The sequence below is a fragment of the Cavia porcellus genome, unplaced genomic scaffold (assembly GCF_034190915.1).
Source record: "Cavia porcellus strain 051 isolate PalLab524CR breed Dunkin Hartley unplaced genomic scaffold, mCavPor4.1 scaffold_27, whole genome shotgun sequence".
NCBI classification, from domain to species: domain Eukaryota; kingdom Metazoa; phylum Chordata; class Mammalia; order Rodentia; family Caviidae; genus Cavia; species Cavia porcellus.
Genome location: NW_026947510.1, coordinates 23,823,605 through 23,843,198, shown reverse-complemented (window position 1 = coordinate 23,843,198; position 19,594 = coordinate 23,823,605). Strand labels below are relative to the sequence as shown.

Sequence of the window (19,594 nt, the reverse complement as noted above, 5' to 3'; positions counted from 1 at the left end):
TCTAGTCACAAACAGCTTGTCCCTAAGAGGTATCCACCATTTCTACAAGATGTAATCATCAACCCCCTTAGTGATGGTGTGAACAGAATCTGAGAATCTCTCTGTCTCTAAGGTGTTTGACATCCATTAATCCTAGAAGCAGTGTTTAGAGAGAATTTTAAAAGCTTTACTTCTGTGACCAGAATAACCTGGGCTTGACACCCAGATCAGCGTATTCCAGTAAGGCTCTCAGTTTATCCCTGCTCCAATAAATTGGGAATAAAAGCAACTGCTTTTAAAGTTGTTATAAAGATTAAAGTATGTAATAATTCAAAAGCTCCCAATTCAATGCCTGAGATGATATAAATACTCACTAAGCATCTCTATTCTTGTTATTGTGACACATTTATCTTAACAGTATATTTATGTCATTTTTTTTGTTAGAGTGAGCAGATGGTAGAAAGCACTTTAAAAATCTAAAAATAAAACATGTATTATTTAAACAATTTATCTTTGATTTATATAGATTGAGACATATTACTTCATAGGTGATAGGGTTTTTGGCACCAAGAAAGAGAAAAATATAAAGAAACAGTAGCCTTTATTCTAAGGATGTGGAGAAGAGTCCAATGACCAAAGACGGCTGGATCTCTTCTGGTCGGACGTGGGGTATGGGATAATATATAACCTCTGACCGGGAGTTGCACTTAGGGTGGGCACTGGTGACATGCGAGAAGCTGACTGGAATTTTCTTTGCATGCAAACAGGAAGGGGAGTTGCAATTAAGGCTGAGGAAGAAACAGGAAGTGGTAGGCATTCCCACTTCGGCCTTCTGCCATGTTAGACCACCACCATAATTTCTACTAAGGCAAAAACCTTTCATTCCCATCTTTGTATTGTTAGGAAAAGGGCAAAGTCTCTCTCTTACTATTTCCTGCTGAGAGGGGGCACTGTATTGGGGTTTAGGAAGGTTGATAGGATGATGGTTGATGCCCATGCAGAAGCTGGTGCCAGGTGTTTTAGCTAGGACAACTTCATCATTGGTGAACATCCTCCCGTTAGACTGGAAAAACAAAGAGATAAGGTGCTATGAGGAGGAAGGCCCATTATCATCTTTAAGGACCCAGGTGAGGTAGAAGGAAAGGTGCCTTTGATTTAAATATGCCATTCCATCAGAGCCATGGTGAGGTAGAATTCTGAAAAAATAAGTGTGGGGTTAGGAGGAGTGAAGTTATGAAAGTTGATTATTCCCTCATCTGAAAGGGTAACAGTTAAAAGTGTAGGTAGGTAGGGCTTGTCTCTGGTCCAGGAGTTGAGCTGGAAAGAATAAGAGGGGTGAGGATGGCCATGGCTGTGTCACTATAAGGAAGGAAAGAGCCTAGGCTTTCAGAGATCTCACGTTTGACTAGACAGCTGAGGGTAGAGAGAACTAAGACAGTTGTCCCGTATGCAGATGATCTTATGCATGGTGTGGGAGTCTTCTTTAGGAAAGACTGAAGAGTCCTGCTGTAAAAAGAGAATGTAAGGAATTCGGAACCAAATTGGATAGCAAAACATGACTTAGCCTGAGAGTTGCAGCTGTGAAGCCTTGGTGAGACAGAGATGGGTGGCCAATAGAAGATGAGATGACCACCCATGATGGTTAGATTTAGGGCTGGGAGAGCACCACTTAGCTTGAGTGATGTGGAACCAGGATGGCAGTCCAGCAACTTGGACCACTGTTGGAGTTGCCAACAAGACTGGATAGGGGTTGCTCCACCTTGGTTGTAGTCTTGTTGAGTGATCTGAGAAATAAAGGCTGGGCTGTTATTTGACTGAATACTCTGAGATAGATCAAACCTTGGGATGATTTTCTGTAACAGGATTTTAGTAACTATACCAGCATCCTGAAAAAGTACAAAGGTGAGAAGATATTTGAGAGTTTTGTGGTGGGGCATATGTGTAAAATCTATCTGCCAGTCCTGACCAGGGGTGTGTCCACAAAATTGATGAGTAGGAAAGGAAGGGGGTGCTATATGTCCCTGAGGAGAGGTCCTAGCACAGAGATGATAGGTGTGAGTAATCTGAAGAATGATAGCCTTTAGAGAAGGATGTGTAGGGTTAAGAGTCTATATAGGGCCTGTGATCCTATATGCAAACAGTTATATAAGTCAGTGATGATGTATAAGGCCTGCTGATCTGGGAGAACAAGTTATGATCCCTGGAAAATCCATCCCTGAGTGTTTTGTGTGTAACCTCCTTTATCAAGTAGCTGTAGCTGCTCTGGTGAATAATTAGGCTGAGGTAGACTGTTCGGGACTAACAGGAGAAGATGAGAAAGATAAGGCCTTTGTGCAGCTAATTTGGCTTGTGAATCTGCAAAGGCATTGCTTCGAGCAATGGGATCTGCAGAATTCCGGCATTCCCCGCAATGAATAACTGCCGCCTGCTTTGGGAGTAGGGCTGCCTCTAGGAGTTTAAGGATAAGAGACACATTAATTATGGGGGCTCCCTGAGAGTTGATAAACCCCTTTCTTGCCAGATAGAGGAATGGGAGTGTAAAATTCTAAATGTATACTTTGAATCTGTGTATATATTTATGACTTTGTCCTTTGCTAGTGTAAGAGCCCTTGTAAGGGCAATAACTACTGCCCTCTGGGAAGAGGTCCCAGGTGGCAGTGGATTTGGCTCTATAACTTTTGACTGGTTAACTATTGCATGTCCTGCTTTCTTTTGGTTGTCCGCGTTTGTTGAACTGCCATCTATGAACCATGTGTCAAAGGCTGAAGAGAGAGGTGTGCTACCAATGTGAGGGAAAGGGGTGGGAGTCATCTGTAAAATCTCAATACAGTCATGATGAGGCTGGCCCTCTGAGGTCGGAAGTAAAGTTGCCACGTTAAGAGGACCACTAGTTGCAATAGAGATACAAGTGTCCTGAGAGAGGGCTAGATGTACCTGTTGAAGGCAAGAAGGGGTCCTCAGGGAAGGGAGTGCCTTATGTGAGATAAGCTCACTTAGATGATGAGGCGAGTGTATGCAATAGACTGCCCTAATGTAAATGTCTTAGCTTCCTGTGTCAGTAGGACTGCAGCCGCAAGGGCTTGGAGACAAGATGCCCATCCTTTTACTGTGTTGTCTAACTGCTTTGACAAGTAGGCTACCAGTTGAAAAGAAGGTCCCTTTTTGTATCTTAGCACACCTACAGCATTGTGGCCCTGAGAGGTACTATGTAGAGTAAAAGGTTGGGTGGGGTCAGGAAGGGTAAGGGCTGGAGTTCTTAGGAGAGCCTGTTTTAATTTATGAAAGGAGGCATGTATGGGCATAGTGGGGTCTAGGGGTTTTGATAAGGGGCCATTAGAAGCTTTGTAGAGGAGTTGAGCTAGAGCTACAAAGTTAGGAATCCAGAGATGAAGGAAATTAGCTAACCTAGGAAAGATGTAACCTGTTGTTTAATTGTGGGCACCTGGAGATCTCAAAAATTATCTTATGATCTGTAGTGATGGAATGAGTGGTGGAGGTGAGAGAGACCTAGATATTTGACTTTTGGGGAAGCTATTTGGGCTTTAGCAAGAGAGATCTTGTACCCATGCCTGGCAAGAAAATTAAGGAGATTAGCTGAATGCTGTATGGCTAGCACATAGGGTGGAGAACATAAGACAAGGTCATTTATGTATTGAAGGAGAGTGATAGGTTTGAGATCAAGTTCTGCAAGGTTAGCATCAAGAGCTTGGCTAAAGAAGTGAGGACTATCCCTGAACCTTTGAGGACGCATTGTCCGAGTAAGTTGCTGAGACCTGAGAGTGTCTGGATCACTCCATGTAAATACAAAGAAATCCTAACAATCAGGGTATAGGAAGATGGTTAAAAAAGGCATCTTTAATATTGACAATTGTAAAGTGAGTGGTGGATGGAGGAACATGAGAGAGCATGGTTTAATGGTTTGGCACCATTGGGTGGATTGGGGTAACAGCACTATTAATTATGCTAAGGTCTTGTACTAGACAATAAGACCCATCAGGCTTGAGTACCGGGAGAATGGGAGTATTATAGTGTGAATGTGTAGGTTTAAGAAAACCATTGCCTAAAAGGTGCTTAATTATAGATTTAAGTCCCTGTAAATGTTTGGGAGCTATGGGATATTGGGGAATGCAAGGAAAAATTGAAGGATCCCTGAGACAAACTAAAATAGGAATGGCACAGGTAGCGCAGGTGGGATTGGATGTATTTTAAACTATGTGATCAACCAGAGAAGAAAGGAGTCTGGAACCTGCATGCAATAGGCCCTGTTGGTAAAGGCTGCATAGGTTGGCCATCAACACCCACTATAGAGACTGAGGACCTAATATAGCGGCCTGAAAACTTAGGAAGAACACTATACCTGGCCTCTATGTCCACAAGTACAGAGAATGTCTTACCTGAGACCTCCTAGTGGGACTTGGGGCTCTGAGGACACCTTAATGGAGGACTGTGGACACCAAGCCCCATCATTCTTCAGCATCAAGTCCCAGTAGATCAGTCAGCGATGAATCCAGTGGTGATGAGATCTCCTATGAGGGCAAGGAGTTAGAGGATGGCTTACCCACTCTCTGGTGGCTAGGATAGTCACTCTTCCAATGGCCCTTGAGATTGCAATAGGGACAAGGCCCCAGAAGAATGCTGGGGGTGGGGTACTCTTTTCCCAATGTCCTTTTTATTGTACTTGAAGCATGATCTGCAAGGGGCTCAGGCAGCTCCACCTTGTCTTGATTTACCTGTCTCAGAGCTCCAAGTGTCACTGATAAAAGATCAGATTGTTATTTTTCATTTTGATTTTTATCTCTGTTGTAGAGAATATGAAAAGCCATATTGAGAAGGTCTCCCTGTGTGGTTTGAGGGCCAAGTTTAGCCTTTTGTCTTGGGATATGGCCCACAATGGAAGATATCGGTCTCCTCCACAGTCACATCTGGTTTTTATCTTGGGTAGGTGTACAGCTTTAAGTCTAAAGGAGACAAAGTCAAAGAATCAATTAAGAATGTAGGAGTCAAATAATAGAATCAACAGGGTATTTATGATTATAACTTTAGCAATGGCTTCCCATAAGGAGGATAAGGATAAGATCTAGGGAATTTTAGAAACTGACATGTCATTTGTCATACACACATTTAGGTTTTATAATTGTATAAGTATCTCTTACACTGTTAGAATGTCTAATGCCATCTGATTTTTGGAGGATGGCCTGTTTTGTTAACTTGACCTTTTTATTTAAGAGAAAGATCAACTGCAGTATCATTTAACACCAGTTGAATATAGTTAATTATGGCCCCAATATGCATCATATAACCTTTTTTTGGAAAACAGCTGATGGGTCCCAGCAAAAGGAATCCAAAAGGAATTTATAATTTTCTCTTAATTTTAGTTGTTGAACATCCAGAAGACTGATAACAGTACAGTGCAATACAGAGAGTAAGCTTAACATAGAACATTAAATGGAACTATTATTTTCTTTTAACCATGGGTGTTTTAACATTTGAGCACTGAAGAAATTTGTGACATTGTTTGGACTGCTCACTATTTAAGCATCTCTAAGTATAACATATACATTACATGAATTTTTGTTTAAAAATTATCATTTGATTGGAGACTTCGTGTTGGTCTGACCTGAATCTTCTGGCTGGAGCATAAGATGTCTGGATCTGAAAGAAAACACTTGTCACCATAAACAATGCCAATTTTATATTCGAAGGCATGAATATACCATCAGATCAGCAACAAAGAACTGTCTTACTCATATGAACTTTAGATGAGGTGTGTCCCATAAGGGTGTGGAGATTATTGGGGCCTCCATTTAATGAACAAAAGCTGGTTAAAGTTACCAGGTGGCTACTTTCTTGTTCATCAATTGAAGTTCTGTCTAATGTCTCCTCATGCCAAGGAATTTTGTTTAACCAATGTTAGCATCATTTTGACCAGCTGGAAAACCTAGGTGGAAGCACGTTTTTTAAATCAGATCATTTGATTAAATGAACTGAAAATGAAAAAGAGAAGGAAAGAAGATTGTTGAGCTCAAATAAAAGGAACAGCCATTTACAGAGCAGGCAAATGGACACATGATCTGTACAGTATAAACAGACTGGACAAACAACAGATATATACACTGACAATCATCTTATAAAATCAAAGTGCACTCAAATATGTTTGGCCAATTTGAACTATAAAAAATAAACTAGTATGAACTTTTTTGTAGATCAATTAATAGGGATCTCTTGAAATAAGAATACCAGAAAAGGTACCTAATTTATGGCTAATCTGAGATAGGTCAGAGAGGAAAAAAGGAACGTGACTATCACCTAATCCCATGCGAATGGAGCCATCCTGTTCCCGAAGCAGGAGTAGAGACTGAGGCTGAAAAGGCTGTGGCCACTGAGCGGCCAACCATCCGGCAGGTGTGTGGGGGCAATTACCCAATGACTGGCTATAAAACAGCTGCTCATCACCATGCAACAAGGAAATGCAGGGCTGTTGGTGTATCATCATGTGACTCACAGCAGCTCAGCTGCTGCTGGTAACACAGTGAGGGGGTGCAAGATGGCAGCTGGTCATCATGTGACTCACAGCTGGATAGCTGCTGCTGATCACGAGGGGCAACAAGGGGACGGCCGCTGACCCTGAGACCCGTTGCAAGATGGCAGTGCCATGCCACATGGCAGAGTGCAGCAAGATGGTGACTGTCCTCCATGTAAGCTGCAGCAACATGGCTGCTGGCAACCATGTGGCCTGCCAGAAGGCTGGAACGCCTGAGACCACACATGGTGAGTCGTTGGAGAAAATGACGATGCAGGGGAAAGGAACCAAGAATCCTTCCATGGAATAGATGGCTCAAGTGGAGGGGATTGAGAAGTTGGAGACTGGGGAGAGATGCTAAGGGAAGGACTAGAGGCCGCTATGGGTGAAGAATGGGGAAAGGATGGTGCAGGGGCAAAGAAACCTCTGGCTGAGAAGGCTGCAAGATTTGGTATGAGAGATGCAGTGGAGGAGCTGTAAAGACAGGAGACGTCTCAACTAAAGGGGATCGTGGCGAGGGAGGGAGAGATCTTGGTGGAACAAAGTGAGCCAGAAGTATTTGGGCCATCATAGAAGACAAGGTGAGATAAAGACATGCCCTTAAAGTGAAAAAGGCCTAAATATGAAGGATTTCTGCCAACTTGCCGCCACTGTGACAAAAGCATAAATAAAAGATCAGTTTTTTTGTTTTTATAGCCTTCTAGAGGCCAAGAGCACCAAGAGAACCAGGCATTCCAGAGGTGTGTTTTTTGGGGGACAGGAAGTGGTCCCCATGACCAAATTATAAGTGAGCTGAGAGAACAACTTTGCCTTGGGATGCAAGAGCTTTAGCTCCCCCCAAGGAACATGGAAGCCGTCCTGGGTCACACTTAACAAAAGAGATTATCACCTATTTTGAAAGTGTGACATGGAAAGTTCCAACACCCATTCTCCTCAGCTGGTCACCCTAAAAGTGCAGAGTGGGGTCCCAGGGAACAAAAATAGCAGTTTTGCCTCAAGCTGTATGGCCTAAGGAGCATGAAAACTGGTATCCCTGTTTGGGATGGCAGGATGGGTTTTCTGTTGCAAGCTTGCTAAGGAATGGAAACAGAAAACTCTGAAATGCAGCTCACCTGTTATGAGTGAAGAAGGTCGGTGTTGCATGTAGATTAGCTACACCAAGTAAACAGTCCCAGGGGAAGAAAAAGGTGGTTCTTAGGCAGGGAAGCTCAAACTGGAAGGGATTCCCAGGAGCCACTCACGCTGCCTTCCTGGTCAGGGAACCAAATGATAGGATTTTCAGCGTGAAGAAAGAGAAAACTATAAGGAAACAATAGCCTTTATTCCAAGGACAACCAAAGATGGCCAACAACCAAAGATGGCCAGGTCTCTTCTGATTGGGACATGGGTTATGGAATATACATATACAGCCTCTGACTGGGGGTTGCACTTAGGGTGGGCATTGGTGATGTATGAGGAGCTGATTGGAGTTTTCTTCGCATGCAAACAGGAAGGGGAGTTGCAATTAAGGCTGAGGAGGAAGCAGGAAGTGGTAGGCATCCCACTTCGGCCTTCCACCACATTAGACCACTGCCATAATTTCTACTAAGGCAAGAACCTTTTAATCAGTTATAAAATTGAATGAGATTTATTACTAAGTTTTTATGGATCATGGGATTGATAAAGTATTGCTATACCACATATATATATATATATATAAAATATATAAATGTGCATATGTACATCTATGTAAATTTAGTCATTTTAAAGATCTTATATATGCAGCATTTATAAACAAATACTTGGAAAATCTCACCTGTTCTGAATAGCAAATATATCATAAACAAAACTCTAGTATTCAAAGCCAGTATTTTAACAATCATGAAGTTTATCTTAAATTTTCTTTTTTATACACTAATCTTACAATATTCACAGTAGTTTAACTGGAGCGTCTGCAAATTCAACAGCTATTTTAATCACTTTCAGGTTAAGGATTCCCCTTAAATCTATCTCTCATTTTCTCTAGAAAATCTATTTTTAAAAAAAGCAAAGAAAATTAACAGTATACTGTAAAACTTTCAATCACAGCATGATTCAAAAGGGTCAAAATAGAATTTCCAAATTTGAGCTTCTAGGGCTTCCCCTGGTAACTGAAGGAGACGGGTTAATACCTACTTGACAACTCGACTTTTCTTAGCACCTATCTTTAAAAAAAACCCACACTTTTTTATAATGTCTTTTTTATTTTTGAATGTTCATAAACTTGTAAAAATCTATACATGCCATAAAATGCCATAAAATATGAACATTCTTACAATTTAGATTTTTATGAAACAGTTCTACACCCTCTCTTCTCATGAGTATTACTCAACTCCAGTAAGGGCAAAAGTCACATTTCAAGGATTGGGGTAAACAAATTCTTTCACTTTCAGCTTCCAAAAATAGGTGTTAATGAATGCAAAACAAGCCTAATTTTCAGTGTGATCTGACAAGTGAGAGAAATTCTGACCTCTAGAAATGACATGCTTTTTTCAGCATAGAGATTACTGACCACGCTCAAGCATACAAAGGATTATTCAACATGTGCATACACCTTCTATTACTGGAGGTGCGGCACTATCTATCCAGATAGTATTCATAGCTCTCCTCACTAGCTGGCCAACCCTCACTTCTTTTTTATCCTTCAAGGCCTAAGCCTGATTTCTGATACCACCTGGCAGAATTGCTATGGCAACAGGGATTTTGTGCATCCCTGAGGAACAAAGGGTGATTTTCATCTGAGACTTCAGAGCAGGCTGGTGCCCTCTTGGTAAAGGATCATGGCAACCAGCATATTAAATATTGTCTGCAAAATTCCACTTACATTTTACATGTCCTCTTTTCAGAAAACACTTCTTCCTTCAGTAAATGTTGCTGTAACCACCTTGAAACATGGCTGGAACAAAAATTAGGCTTTTCAAGGTTGGGTAAAGATCCCCAATCAAAATCAAGGGTCAAGACTTTGAATTGGCTTTTTGGCTTCTGAATCCCAAGTCACAGCTGTCTCCAAAAGACTTGAGTTTCTTCCAGTACTATTTTTTTTTAATCTTAGTACTCATATGGCCAATATTAAAGTAAATGAAGAATCAATCAGATAGTTTTTGAACTTTCTCAACTCCTGCTGAGAGCCTTATAGCTAATTTCAGGCATCTGACTTAAGCATACAAACAACCTTAATGAAAAATCCAACAAAATTCAAAAGTTCTGCTTAAAAAAAAAAAAAAAAAAAAAAAACAGTGGTTGACATTAATAGCTTTAAAGCACATAAATTCTTAGAATGTAACTATATTAAATCGTTTTCAGGCATAATATCCTTAGGACAGCCTTTTTACTAGTTTGACTTGGCTTTCTTTGGCGGGGGAGCAGGATCTGGGATTGAATTCATGACCTTGTGCTTACCAGGCAGGCACTTAAGTCACTGAGCTAAATCCCTGGCTATTTTAGCTTTCTCAAGCATAGCATTCATACAAATTCTAAGTGTAAAATCCACAAAACTTTTTTTTTTTTTTTTTTTTTTTTTTTTTTTGGTACAGAGCATTGACCTCACTGTTACCAGGCAAATGCTTGTGTCAGTGAGCTAAACCCCTGGCCCTGTACTAAACTTTTTAAACATTGAGCAAATCATATAACTTCCCTCCAGATTAAGTAATCGACATAACCAATACCCCAGAACTCTTTCTTTTCTCCTTCAAATAATAACCCATTAAAAAGTAACAACCATTCTGATATCTACCATTATAAGTTTATTTTACAAGTTTTTGTACTTTTTATAAATGGAATCCTTCAGAATTAAACAATGCATTATAAATCAGGAATATGTCTTATGGGTACATATAATAAGACATTTTCTTGTTGTTTATGCTCCATGGTATAAATATAACACATTTAGCATTGTACTATTAATAAGTGTTTGAACTGTCACTTTATGCTGTATATTGAGATGACCCTTCATGATCACTTAATATATTTCTAGTTTAGGTTTACTATGAATAAAGCTACTATATACCTTTTTCTCATAGTGTATTTGGTCACTGGATAAGCATAAATTTATTATAATTGATATTGCCAAATAGTTTCTCAAAGTAGCTGAACCAAATTAAGCTCCATAAGCAGTAAAATCATCTTTGACACCACTTGAAACTGTCACTAGCTTTGTTTTCTATTTTAGCAGGTATAGTGCTACTTCATTATCATCTTTTCATTGTCACTTTATGCTGTATATTGAGATGACCCTTAATGATCACTTAATATATTTCTTTACATGATTTGTGTGTATGCTTATTGTTTTAGAAATCTGTGACTTTTCATGTTGTCTTAGTTACTTTTTACTTGTCACTGAGACAAAACACCTGATGCCCAAAGTTGGGAAAGGAAAGTTTTATTTCTTACAGTTTTTGGAAGTTTCAGTCCATACTCAGTTGGCTCCAAGGCAGGATGGCATGGCTGGGCTGCCGTTCATGGCAGCTGCAAACAGCAAGGCAAAAACCAGCAAGAAAGCAAGACACGCCTTCCTCCTGCCATAACATCACATCCTGGCTCTACCCCATGTTGGTATAGCACTGACACCATCAATCCAAGCACTATACAATGAACCAATCACAGATGCATCATGTAAATGCATGAGGCCTGGGGCCACTGACATAAACCATGACACATTGGTCTTGATGATATTTTTATAATGATACTTAGAAGACTTGTTAATCTTTCTCATTCATATCCAAAATACAAAACTGAAATGATTTTTGCTTTTTTCATGTGAAGTAAGAATCATAGGACTTTATTTTTCACATAAATATATAATTGATTTAATCAATACATACAAAAAAAAAAGTACTTTCCCTCAATGCATCAAAAAGATTTTTATGGGGCTTTTTTCATCAAATTCTGTGAACATGTAAATGTGAATTTCCTCCAAAACGCTCTATTCTATAACATTTATCTACTTTTTTAAATTTTTGAGCTAACCAGTACCACACTATTTTATTATTGCAATTTTATAATAAGATTTGATAGCTAAGAGTGTAAGTATCCAAATTTGTTTTTTCTTCTAATGTGTTACTATTTTTGACATTTTTATTTCCATATTCATTTTAGAATCAATTTCTCAATTTCTAAACATAGTGTCAGGGATTATATTGAATCCTTAAATTATTTTAGGAAAACTGACATACTCTTAATTCTTACAAACCCTTAAGGAAGTATAATTTTCTATTTTCTTAAGTATCTTTCCGTAATACTTGTGGTTCTCTATGTAAAAGATTCTTGCATATGTTTCAGTGATTCCTAGAAATTTGATTTTGTTTCCATAAGTATTATCATTTAAATGCATTTTTCAGAAGACCATTAAAATATCACTATGGCTTGTACCTAGATGTCCCTCCAAAGCCTCATGCAATCATAGGTGGGGCTTTTTGGAGGTGGCTGGATCCAGGGTGTGTGATGCTGGGATGATTTGTGGTGGGGTGCTAGGATTAAGAATGTACCACACTGAGTATACCACACTGCCTAAAGGTGAGCAGCCGAAAAGTGCTGGCCACTGGTGGCTGGCTACTTGCTGCTTTGTTATCTGCTCCCTACAATAAACTGTCTTACCTCCTCTGAGCTATCCCTGTCCCATTCTACCTTGCCTCAGAGCCAGCCAGTTATGAACTTAACCCTCTACAAACTGAACTAAATAAGCTTTTCCTCTTTAAAATTTGGGAGTCAGGTGTTTTGTCTCAGCAGTAAGAAAAATAAGACAAGTATGTAGAATTGTTCTTGATTTCTCATATTTGCCTTTAATTGATAAGCTCGTTAAACTCACTAATTTACTCTAGTAGTTTCTCTACATATTCTAATGAATTTTTTATCTACCAATCATGATGGCTATCCAGAATAGCAATTATATTTCTTTCTAATTTGTACCAATTCCATTCCCTTTGTTTGACATATTTCACTGAACATTATCTCCACAACATTACTAACAAGGGATCATTGTACTGGACAAAGTTGTCTTCCTAGATGAAGCAGAAAGTTTTCAAAATTTTTATTATCAAATACAGTATTTCTTACATCTTTATATAGCTTTTATTAGATTAAAATTTTCTATTTGTAATGCTAAGCATTTTATCACAAAACCAATTTTGGAAATACAAGACACTTATTTTGCATCTATTATGATATTTATATGGTTTTTAACCTGCTAACATAAACCTCATTATTTGAAATTATATTTTTAAACATACATTCATAAAATAAACCTAACTTTATTATAATGTATTTTTTTGTGTGTAGCACTGGATTGATTTGTTCATATTTATTTGAGATTTTTGAACCTATGTTCATGAGAATGATTTGCCTATAATCTTCCTAATTTATAAGGTCTCTCTTCAGTTTCACTGTTGGGATTATGTTAGCTTCATAGAAAGAATCTAGAAATATTCCTTTTGGTTATTTTCTGCTTCAGTTTGTGACATTGATGTTAGTTGTTTCTTAAATATTTTTTTGACAATATAATGCTGATATCCTCTGGGACATGAATTTTCTTATTGGGAATGTCTTCAATTACAGATTTAATTTTGTCCCTAGAAACAGAATTATAATGATTTTTTCTACCTTTTCCTTCTTGTTTTAATTCTAGGAATATATTTTTCAGAAATTTATTCACATTGTCTAAAATTTAAAGTTTATTTGCCAAAATAAAATCTCATAATACCCTCAGTTTCCCGATCCCCAGAACTTGTGGCCGTGTTTCTCTGTATGACAAGAAATGGCCAAAGGATAAAACAACAGCGGTTTAGGACAATGATCTTAACTGACTTTATTTTCAGTTCTAGAATGGGGAAATATTTGAATTCACAAAACAAGCAAGTGTTCCTTTGAGCCAGGAAAAGGAATATGGCTTTATAGACAGAAAAGAGAGGGAGAAAGCAAAAGCAAAACATAAAACTTGAGTTAGTCGTTTCAAAGTTAGTCTTTAGCCCTATAACTGATTAGTTATCCATCAGGTTACTCCAGCTTATCATTTTTAGTGAAAAGATTAAGGGAGAGGAAATACTCTCTTGTCATGTGGAACTGACCTATTTGGGAAATTTGGCTCTAATTCTGAGTACTCAGAAACTCAGATTAACAATTTAGTTTCAGTTTAGTGACTAGAACTTTTATACCGGTCTCTGGACCTTTGACCAAAAAGATGCCCTCCTATAATTTGTATTTAATTGACATTTTCAGATGAGACTAAATTAAGGATCCCAAAATGGAAAATTACCTTGAATTATCAGGTAAAAGCAGTGTCCACATTGCATAGATACAGCAAAATACCTCCCCTGGGTACTTTATCAAGGTAAGAAGCTTATTTAGCTGATAGTTCTGTAATCTGAAGATCATACCAGCACCAATTTAGGGGAAGAACTCCTTGCAAACAGCATCACTCTGCAGTAATGCATACAAAGGAGAGTGCTCATATGGTGAGAGAAGCAGTAAGGGACTATTATCACATATGTAAACTGACTTACTAGGCAATCCAGTCCTTGAGAGACTTCACCAACTCTTTCAAAACTGGTCCAAATCCTTCTCCAGGTGTACCCTCCGTGACCGGTTACCTCCTACAAGGCCTCACCTCTTAAAAGTTCTACCACCTTTGCATGTCATTGCTTTGGAGATCTCTTTTATTTGGAGTTCTCCATCACTTTGGCAAACTCTTCTATGATATGAAACTTTCACCGCAAAACAGTAGCTAGAAGGCAGGACAGCCTGAATTGGATAAGACTCTGATACAAGCAGAAGTTAAAGACGTGATTCCTGACAGAGAAACACAACCCACTGAAATACAGATGAACTTCAGAACAAGAAAAGGCATGAAAACAGATTCTCTTCCCTCACCTCTGGAGGAGTACAGGCCTGCCCACAACATAATTCAGTCACATAAGACCTATTTCAGGACCATGAATTCTTGGGATATGAAACACGTTAACCACATCCTATTTCCACCCACTACACATTTGCAGTAACTTATCACATCATCAATAGGAAGTGAATAAAGCCAGCCATTACTTTTTTTGTCTGAAGGGTCTGTATTGGTGCCTCCTGTTTCATTCCTCATATGCTGCAGTTGCACTCTGTCCATTGTTTTCTTCATCAGTGTTGCTTCTTATCAATTTATCAGATGATTCAAATAACCAAATTTTGGATTTATCGATTTTCTCTATTGTCTACATATATTTACTTTTATGTATCTTTGTTATTTCCTTTTCTTCCCTCCAGTTTTACCTGGATTTATTTTCCAATATTCTAAAAAACCTAATTCAATTATATACCCAACAAAAGTGCAAACATACAAGGACCCTTATAGTAGTTTTGATTTAATAACTGCAAACAGGAAGTGAGCTAAATGCCAATGGATGGCCTTATGCATTAAGCTAACTTTCAAAGAGAGCAAAATAGTGTAAGTGGGCATCAACAATTTTTCAGCGCATGAATGACTATTGTTTTTTTTGTAAATTATCCCTGGCAGTAGTTTGAAGGATACATTTGAAGGACCAGACTACATGAATCTGGAGCATGTAGAATTAGTTAGCTTAGGAGATGAATTCACTGGCAGAGGGAGTAAAAAGAATAAATAGATATGTATTATAATATGAATGAAGTAACGTGTGTGATTCATAGCTAACTATGGGATGGCTAAAGTATGGGATGATTCTGAGGCAGGGATATTTGTCTTGTTAATTTACCTTCAATTGCCTCTTACTATACACTTTACAAGACATTATTAAAAGTGTCTGCTTCTTGGAAGTTTCTTAGGGGCAAATGACACCAAACTCTCCTGACCTCCTTCCACTCCCTGTCCTCTCTGTCTCAGTCTCCTTAGCAAGTTTCTTCTTAAGTTGATTTGGAACTGTAGATTTTCATAGAATAACTCTGAACCTTTTTTCTTTCTCCACATTGTGTTCCCAAGTGCCTTATTGTCATTACTCTGGTATAAAACTGTACTAAAAATTCACAAATAGTTATGTCTAGTCCAACTTTCTGCTCTGAACTCCAGACTTTCAAAGCTCCCTTTTCACTTTCTTGAGATAAATGTCTGAAAATCACTCACTACACAAAATAGAAGAAACCAAACTTTGAACCCCAGGCACTTTCTTTTCTTTTTCTTCTGGCCATTTCAGCTTAAACAGGTTACATTACCTAGTTACCAAAGCCAAATCTAAGCTTATTTTATCTTTAGTACTTTGTTCAAAATTAGTTGCTTCATTTATTTCTCTAGAAAATTTTTAAAACTTGAACTCCTTACCAACATATGCGAAGCCTTGCTGAGACCTGACCTATATCTATCCACACACCATAGTTCTTGTCATTTTCTCCCCCTTTTTATCCACTAAGCACTAGATATGGGAGCTGGGTTGGGTCCATGATGGGACCTGCTTCCCTCACCTAAAAATGTTTTCCTCCCTTTTCACCCCTGAAGTCTCTGCTGAGATACACTTCCAGGCCATTCTCTCCAGAAATATCTCCCTGTTTTATCTATCTCATCATGAAGATATTTTTTTAACACTTTAAATCATAAAAACAATGATCGCAGTCTGACATCTATTGCTTGCACTGGAAGAGGCGTGGCAGCTGCCACACGGGATGTACTATAAAGTGAATATGGAGACGGGCATGAAAAGTGATTATTTCTGGGTTACAGTCTGGAAACTAGGTTTTGTTTTGTTTTGTTTTGTTTTCCTCATTACACTGTACTACACAAACCAACTTTAATGTTGTCATTTAACTGGTTGATTACATACAATTTTACAATAAGAAAAACACCAATCATTAGAAGGCTATAAAACAAGCATTTTCTGTAGATACTATGCAAGTTTTTGTTTGTTTTTATTTTGTTTTGCTTTTTCCCAGAAATAGAACTCAGGAACTTGCACTTGCCAGGCAGACACTTATGCCACTGAGCCCTTTCTGTAGATATTACCATTAAAAAGCTGTAGTATGTTTGTTGTCTCATCATTGACAATTTGCTGAGCAGAGGCCTTTTTGTTTGCTATAATAATATTCATCTATTTTTTGCTTTTATTCCCTATGCTTTAAGGTTTCATCCAAAAATTATTATCTATAACAATACATATAAAGATTCTCCACGTGATTTCTTCTAGTAGTCATATTTGCAAGTCTTACATTTGGATCTTTGAGGTATTTGAGTTGAGTTTTGTTTAAAGAAATGAGAGTCAACTTCCATTGTTTTGCATACTTATATTCAGCTACCCAGAATTTATATTGAAAAGATGAAACTTTTACAATATATTCTTAGCAAATTTGTTGAAAATTCTTCGGCTGAGGCTTCCTAGATTAATTTCTAGGCTCTCTATTCTTGGTTGTATTGATCTCCATGACCATTTTAGTGCCAGTACCATGCTATTTTAGTTCGTATAAGTTCTAGTATGTTTTCATTCAGATACGACAATACCGCTAACTCTGTTCTTTTTGCTCAAGTTTGCTTCTTCTTTTCTGGGCGTTTTGTGCTTTCATATAAATTTTAAGATAATTTTTCTGTTCCTATGAAGAGGTCATTGATACTTTTTCATACACTTTTCTGCATCATGAAAGGTTTCAGGTTTTTTATTTATTAGTACACGCTTGCCATACACACTGTTTGCATTCCTTTTGTGGAGTTGGTACATATAATAATACATCTCAATTCCATGTTTTTCATCTCCTTTCCCTTCTCTCCCTCCTCCCCCATCTCTTGATCCTTATTTGAGAAAGATCTGTCTCCCTACTTCCTATTATCTTTTATTTTGTTCTTTATTTATATTTTGGATTTCTCATGTGATATTTAAGTTTATGTTTCTGATTTATTTAACCTGACATTATGGTCTTAAGGTATATCCATTCTTCGACAAATGATTCAAGTTTATCTTTCTTTGTCCAGAGTAACACTGCATTGCGTATATATATCATATTTCTTTACCCATCTATCATTGACATTTTGATGAGTACTGAACTATATTTGCAGATCACTTTGGTACTATGAGTAGTTTATAATATTCTACTGATCACTGAACATCAGATATTTTTCCATGTTTGTATTATGTGTGCCTTATCTCTTTCATCAGTGTTTGTCCTTTTATTGTAGAGATTTTTCATTTTTTATAGTGAGACTGCTTCCTTGATTTCTTTTTCAGTAAGTTTATTATTGATATATAAAATGCTAGTCTTGTATATTGACTTGATGTTTTGCAGCTTTATTAAATTTTTCTGTTTTAAAAGTTTTCCGGGGGTGAAAATATATTTGATAAGTATCTCTGATATTTGATAAGTATATTTGATAAGTATCTCTGATAAGGAGATTAAAATTCTGATTACTTATATAAGAGTCTCAAGCAATTCAATAGAGTAAAATATCTGATTAAAACTGAGCGAGTTAAATGACTAGATATTTCTCAAACAAAAACATACAAATGCCCAACAAGTACAATATATGAAAAATGCATAATGTTACTACCTTCATTAGACTGGCTAATAAGAATATATATATATATATATATATATATATATATAGAGAGAGAGAGAGAGAGAGAGAGAGAGAGAGTGAATGTTATTCAGTCATAAAAGAACAATGAAATCCTATCATTTGCAACAACACGGATGAAACCGGGGTACATTATGTCAGGTGAAATAAACCAGGCACAGAAATCAAAATATCTCACATTCTCATTTGTGGAAGATAAAAACAAAAATTTGTGAGGTAGGATAGAAAGTAGTGGTCACTACAAACTGAGATGTAGATGTGGGTTGGATAACCAATACCTAAAAACAGTCAGATAAGAATTATTCCTGAGGTTCTGTATAACACACTGGGGTAACCGCAGTCTATAACAATTTATTGTATCTTTTGAAATACTTAGAACAGCTTGAAATTTCCCGATAGGCAGAAGAGGAAAACGTTTGAGGAGATGGAAATGTTACTGGGTTCTAGAGCTCTAGGGTCTTCTTGTAGGTTCTTTCTGAACTGACAAAGAATTGGTTGAAACAAATGCAAAAGGTAGCAAAGTTTTCCACTTATTAAAGGTACAAAAAGAAACATTCTTTGCAGAGTGAGTGCAGACCATTAAAAGAAGTTCATTGTACAGGGTGAAAGCAGACCACTGTGGAAGAGAGCAAAGGCGGAACACGGCGGCGGTCCTTCACGTCTCCCACTGCTCAGCTGTGCTATCAGAGCCACAGGCGACTCATGAGAAGAACTGAAGACAGCACTCACTGTTTGGATCCAGGTGAAGGCCTTTAGGAAAGTTCTGCCCACTAGTCCTGGAATTTTGTAATTGATAGGTCACACCCTAGTCGTCCCCTAATCTCCTGCCTCAGAAATTGTACTTATCTGATTATCAAATATTGTATATTTAGCGGAGGTGAGCCAGAAGAGAACCAGTCAGCATCTCCCAAGATCCAGCCACGCTGGAACTTAGGGCGCTGAACAAGGAAACAACCGGCCCTCCTACCTGGTTGGCAGCCATGGAGCAGGTGCGGGCGGGCGAGGCAGGAGGAGAACCCGCAGGCCTTTCCCACCATTGCTGGGTGGGCAGAGAATGGAGCATCCCATCCCACCCCCACAGTGACTGGGGCCAGAATCTGAGCATCTCTTAGGAGGATGATCTTATGCAATATGGCAAATATGGGGGATTTCCTTCTATCTTCTCTTTGAAGGCAAATATTGTTTCCACTGTTTTGCTTTGTTCTGATAGTTTTGATCTATTCAATATTCTGCCCTGATAGATTTTGTAATGTTCTGTTTTTTGTTTGATTTTGCTATACCTAATTGATTGGACAACTACTGTGAAGATAATGAGATACACATAGTACCTATGACTGTTATCCTGGTATTGTGCTGTGAAGTTCTGTACCATTTTCACTACATTGTTTCAATTGGCTTTATTTTGTCTTGTTCTATTGTATTTTACTACCTTTAAAGTAAAAAAAATTGTATATTTGTATCAAATTGTCATATAACCATAAATGTGTATGAATATCATGTGTCAATTAAAATATATTTAAAACTCACTTAATAATGGTATTTTGAGCATTTAACCCTTGACTAATTGTAAAAAAAAA

The 19,594-nt window shown here is 38.0% G+C and overlaps 2 long non-coding RNA genes across 4 annotated transcripts; one reads left to right on the top strand and one right to left on the bottom strand.

The window, feature by feature from the left end:
- Nucleotides 1-419: 419 nt before the first annotated feature.
- Nucleotides 420-7,856, bottom strand: LOC134473627 (uncharacterized). Of its 3 annotated transcripts, none has more exons than XR_010043980.1 (6): nucleotides 6,286-6,376; nucleotides 5,724-5,917; nucleotides 5,543-5,631; nucleotides 4,710-4,937; nucleotides 4,374-4,505; nucleotides 420-1,042 (listed from the first exon to the last, which is right to left on the bottom strand). It is a non-coding gene; the product is annotated as an uncharacterized LOC134473627 (long non-coding RNA). The 3 variants fall into 3 exon arrangements; XR_010043981.1 differs by having other exon boundaries at nucleotides 423-1,042; nucleotides 5,597-5,631; XR_010043982.1 differs by lacking the exons at nucleotides 5,724-5,917; nucleotides 6,286-6,376 and adding an exon at nucleotides 7,612-7,856 and having other exon boundaries at nucleotides 431-1,042.
- LOC134473628 (uncharacterized) lies at nucleotides 6,505-19,522 on the top strand. Its single transcript, XR_010043983.1, has 3 exons — nucleotides 6,505-6,747; nucleotides 18,619-18,759; nucleotides 18,890-19,522. It is a non-coding gene; the product is annotated as an uncharacterized LOC134473628 (long non-coding RNA).
- Nucleotides 19,523-19,594: the final 72 nt, after the last annotated feature.